Here is a 5948-nt window from a genome sequence, read left to right on the forward strand (position 1 = left end):
ACTCCTACTTTAGAAGCTAGTTGCATTATCGAGAGTCTAGTTGGAATACCACCTGTTAATGAAGCTAAAATTGAAATCTCTCTTGAAGATGTCATGAAAAAGTTGGAGGCCATAGAGAAAAATCTTCCAAGTGTTGATACTAAATTGGGAATATTACTTGATAACACTGATAAACTTGATAAATCTCTAGGAGGAATCAATGAAAGAAGTGTTGTCTTAGAAACTTGTGCTACTCATGATAATCAAACCCATAGGATTAGTGAACTTGAAGAAGCTATGGGAACCTTGGGTTCAACTTTTTCTTCTCTTAAGTTTAAGGAGAAAGCTTACGTGGGTAAGGAGCAAAAGTTCATGTATGTATCTAAGGTGCTTAAGCCAAAAACTATTATAAGCCTAAAATTGATAAAGCACTTAGTACCACTATGGGAAATTTAGATAATGGAGCATCTAAGATACCTATTGTGACAAGTTGTGAAAGTTATGATGTTGATGCTTCATCTCTTGATAATACTTGATTTACACTTTCTGCGCCTAGCTGAAAGGCGTTAAAGAAAAGCGCTTATGGGAGACAACCCATTATTTTATTTCTGCAATTTTTGTTTTATATTTATGTCTTGGAAGTTTTTACTACTGTACCAACCTCTCCTTATCTTTATTTTATTGCATTGTTGTGCCAAGTAAAGTCTTTGATAGTAAGGTTGATACTAGTTTTGGATTTCTGCGCAGAAACAGATTTCTTGCTGTCACGAATTTGAGTAGATCTCTCTGTAGGTAACTCAGAAAAATCTGCGAAAAATCATGAGTAATCCTCAGATATGTACACAACTTTCATTCAATTTTAGCTTCTTCATCTAAGCATGTTAAGTTCCTCTAAAAAATTCGTCTTTACGGACTGTTCTGTTTTGACAGATTCTGCCTTTTATTTCACATTGCCTCTTTTACTGTGTTGAGTGGATTTCTTTGCTCCATTAACTTTCAGCAGCTTTGGGTAATGTCCAGAAGTGTTAGGAATGATTGTGTCCTCTCTGAACATGTGAATTTTTGATTATGCACTAACCCTCTAATGAGATTGTTTTGAGTTTGGTGTGGAGGAAGTTTTCAAGGGTCAAGAGAGGAAGATGATACAATATGATCAAGAAGAGTGAAAAGTCTAAGCTTGGGGATGCCCCCGTGGTTCATACCTGCATATTTCAAGAAGACTCAAGCATCTAAGCTTGGGGATGCCCAAGGCATCCCCTTCTTCATCGACAACTTATCAGGTCACCTCTAGTGAAACTATATTTTTATTCCGTCACATCTTATGTGCTTTACTTGGAGTGTCTGTATGTTTTTATTTTTGTTTTTGTTTGAATAAAATCGGATCCTAGCATTCCTTGTGTGGGAGAGAGACACGCTCCGCTGTTTCATATGAACACTGGTGTTCTTAGCTTTACTTTAATGTTCATGGCGAAGGTTGAAAACCGCTTCGTTCATTGTTATTTGGTTGGAAACAGAAAATGCTTCATGTAGTAATTGGTATATGGTCTTCAATAATTTGATACTTGGCAATTATTTTGAGCTCTCAAATAGATCATGTGTAAGCTCTTGCATCATGTAGTTTGAACCTATTAGTGGAGAATTACTGTAGAGCTTGTTGAAATTTGGTTTGCTTCATGTAGTAAGCGGTAACCATGTTTCTGGGGACGCCATCAACTATTACACTTTTGTTGAATATCATGTGAGTTGCTATGCATGTTCGTCTTGTCTGAAGTAAGGGTGATTTATCATGATTAAATGGTTTGAGTATGCATATTGTTAGAGAAGAACATTGGGCCGCTAACCAAAGCCATGTATCATGGTGGAAGTTTCAATTTGTACATTAATCCTCTCTTATGAGAATATTATCTGTTGTTGAATGCTTATGCATTAAAGAGGAGTCCATTATCTGTTTTCTATGTTGTCCCGGTATGGATGTCCTCGAGTTGAGATCTATCAAAAACGAGAAATCAAATGCAATCTATCTCCTTGGACCTTTGTACAGGCGGCATAGAGGTACCCCTTTGTGACACTTGGTTGAAACATATGTAATGCAATGATAATCCATGGAAATCCAAGCTAATTAGGACAAGGTGCGAGCACTATTGGTATTCGATGCATGAGGCTTGCAACTTATAAGATGTCTTACGCATAACACATATGAATTATTACTACCGTTGACAAAATTGTTTCTATGTTTTCAAAATAAAAGCTCTAGCACAAAAAGTAATCCCTGCTTCCCTCTGCGAAGGGCCTTTCTTTTACTCTATGTTGAGTCAGTTTACCTACTTCTTTCTATCTTAGCAGCAAACACTTGTGTCAACTGTGTGCATTGATTCCTACATACTTGCTTATTTGCATTCATCATATTACTTTGTGTTGACAATTATCCATGAGAAATACATGTTGAAGTTGAAAGCAACTGCTGAAACTTATATCTTCCTTTATGTTGCTTCAAAACCTTCTATTAAGAATTTATTGCTTTATGAGTTAACTCATATGCAAGTCTTATTGATGCTTGTCTTGAAAGTACTATTCATGAAAAGTCTTTGCTATATGATTCAGTTGTTTAGTCATTGTCTTTACCATTGCTTTGAATCACTTCATTCATCTCATATGCTTTACAATAGTATTGATCAAGATTATGATAGTAGCATGTCACTTCAGAAATTATCCTTGTTATCGTTTACCTACTCGAGGGCGAGTAGGAACTAAGCTTGGGGATGCTTGATATGTCTCAAACGTATCTATAATTTCTTATGTTCCATGCTACTTTTATGACAATACTCACATATTTTATATACACTTTATATCATTTATATGCATTTTCCGGCACTAACCTATTAACAAGATGCCGAAGCGCCAGTTCCTATTTTCTGCTGTTTTTGGTTTCAGAAATCCTACACAGGAAATATTCTCGGAATTGGACGAAGCAAAAGCCCACGGTCTTATTTTGCACGGAGCTTTGCAGAAGTCCGAAGAGGAAACGAAGAAGAGCCGAGGTGGCCCCACACCACCTGGTGGCGCGGCCAAGGGGGGCGCCGCCCTAGGTTGTGGGCCCCTCGAGCCTCTCCCGACTCTGCCTCTTCGCCTATTTATTCACTCCGTCGCGAAAACCCTATTATCGAGAGCCACGATACGAGAAAAGTTCCAGAGACGCCGTCGCCGCCAATCCCATCTCGGGGGATTCAAGAGATCGCCTCCGGCACCCTGCCGGAGAGGGGAATCATCACCCGGAGGACTCTACATCACCATGATCGCCTCCGGACTGATGTGTGAGTAGTTCATCCTTGGACTATGGGTGTAAGAGCAAAATTCACACCCCAAGTTTTGTGTGTTTGATGACAACACTTGAGTAATCTCACCGTGTGCCTTGAGTATCATTGTTAGATTTGCAAGAACACGGTGACCTCGCTGGACACATCAAGATCAGAAGACTGAAGCGTAGTTGATAGGTTTTCCGGTTTTGTGTGTGTTTAGCGAGGTAACAAAGTTGGAGAGAAAAAGGGAAGAAAACCAGTTTTAGCCAGGCCGGTACTACCGGTACCTGTAGCGGTAGTACCGCTACCCCTACTGGTACCGCTGTCGGTACCGCTCTGAGTTCTGCGCTGAATTCGTCCCACGGAACAAGTTGTGGTACCTTTGCAGTACCTGGAGCGGTAGTACCGCTCACGGTACCGCTTGCGGTACCGTAACGCGTTACGGTCGTACCGCCCTGGTACCGCTCTGGTACCGCTTTGGATCCAGTAAGGTCTGGACCCTATTGCGGTACCTCAAGCGGTACCTCGTGCGGTAGTACCACTCTGCGTCCTTTGACCAGATCTGGATCGAATTTGAACTCAGAGCGGTATTACCGCTTACCCCAAAGCGGTAGTACCGCTTAGGCCAAAACTGGGCATAACGGTTGGATTTGGAGGAGCCTATTTAAGGGCCCCTTCTTCCCCACCCGATTTTATCTCTTCCCCTTCTTTCTCCTCCATTGTTGCTGAGCTTAATCCTTGAGGATCTCCTTCCCCCTCCAACCAATCTTGCCCTAATTTTGAGGATAGGTGGAGGAGACCCCGATCTATAGTTCTACCAAGAGAGATTTCACAAATACTAGCTATTCCTTAGTGGATCTTGGTGGTAGGGTTCCTTTGGTGGATCTTGGAGAAGAGTTACTTTGGTGGAGCATTGGGGAGTTCCTTTGGTGGAGCCTTGGAGAGTTTCTTGGTGGAGCCTTGGAGAGTTTCTTGGTGGAGCCTTGGAGAGTTTCTTGGTGGAGCATTGGAGGAGTTCCTATGGTGGAGCATTGGTGATGGGTTCCTATGGTGGAGCATTGGAGATGAGCAGCTATGGAGTCTAGCTTGGTGATGTACTAGCTCCATAGGGTGTTGGGAGCATCCTTGTGTGTGTGGAGCTCGCCCCAACCTTGTGAAGGAATCACCGCCTCGACCGGTACCTTAGTGGAAGAGGGAGAGCGCCTCCGTGGAGCTCTCTCGAGAAAGAGGGTGAGGCCTTCCTTCGCGGATTGGCCGCCTAGTCTCTTGTGTGAGACTAGCACCTCCTCAACGCAGACGTACCTCCTTTAGTGGAGGGAACTGCGGGAAACAAACCTCGACTCGCCTCGCGCCCCCCCCCCCCCCCCGGTTGTCTCGCTCCTTACTTTCTTTATCTTGTTGATTCCTTTACTTGTTGCACATGCTCTAGCTTCATTGTAGGATCACCCCCATTGCTAAAAGTCACACCTTGACCTTTTGTTGCATAAAACTTGAAAAAGACTAAAACTTGTCGTAGCGCCATTCACCCCCCCCCCCCTCTTGTTCGCTACGATCCGTTCAAGTGGTATCAGAGCGAGGTTTTCTTGCTCGGGCTTTACCGCCTAAGAAAAGGCCGAAAAAGAGACGGTTGTGAATGGGTCACCTTCCCTTGAGCCACCCGCTCCATCATCTCACATCGATTCCACGACGGCTACGTTGGATGACCTCAAGAAATTGGAGTCATCCATCGTTGCCCAAATGAAGGCGATGATGATGGAGTTGGTGGTTCAAAAACCAAACCCTCCACTTAAAGCAAGTGCCGAGGATCCGCCACCAAAAGCTAATCCCCTTCCTCTTGTTGATTTTGTCGCGGAAGCAACAAAAGATCCAGAAAAGGAAGGGCTTGGGGATACCGGCACTTCAACAAAAGGGAAGGATGATGACACACCGGTTGAGGAACGTCAAGGGGGTTATCATGCGGTGCCACCACCAAATGATTACACCATTAACGTTCCGATACCGATGCCGCATATCTTGTCGCATGGTTCACCACCGTTACTCGAGTCAAACAACTTTGAGAATTGGTTATTCTTAATGCGTTCACATGTACGCAGCGCTTCTACCGAGCTTTGGCGTATCATTGAGGAGGGCTATTCACCACGAGATCCCAAGAAGATGACAAGAAGAGATGTGGTGGATGACCAACTCAACGCCACCGCCATCAACATGATTCATATGGCCATCTCCCCCAAGGACCGCGCTCATATCCGCTCCATCAAGACCGCCAAGGAAGCATGGGACAAACTTGAGAAGCTCTTCCTCGGCAATGCAAGCATCCAAAGCTCTCATTTTGATTAAGTGAACAACATGGCCGACAATTTCATCATGATTGAAGGAAAGACCCCCGAAGAGATGTATCGGCGCCTCATCGCTCTTGCCGTACAAATGCAAGATCTTGGAGCAACGTTCGTGGATGACCATTGGATCAAGCACAAGTTCTACAACGCTCTCCTCCCTTATGAGGAAGTGAAGTTGACGGCCATCCGCCAAAACGCCTCCTTCCGTGCTATGACATCCGATGAAGTCCTTAGCGAAGTCATCGCTTTGGACATCTCCAAGAAGAATGCGGAGGATCTTGTTGCTCGCGCCCACAACTCCCGCAAGCCCAACCTCGCGTTGAAGATGAGGGTGCAT

The sequence above is a fragment of the Lolium perenne genome, chromosome 3, assembly GCF_019359855.2.
Source record: "Lolium perenne isolate Kyuss_39 chromosome 3, Kyuss_2.0, whole genome shotgun sequence".
NCBI classification, from domain to species: Eukaryota; Viridiplantae; Streptophyta; class Magnoliopsida; order Poales; family Poaceae; genus Lolium; species Lolium perenne.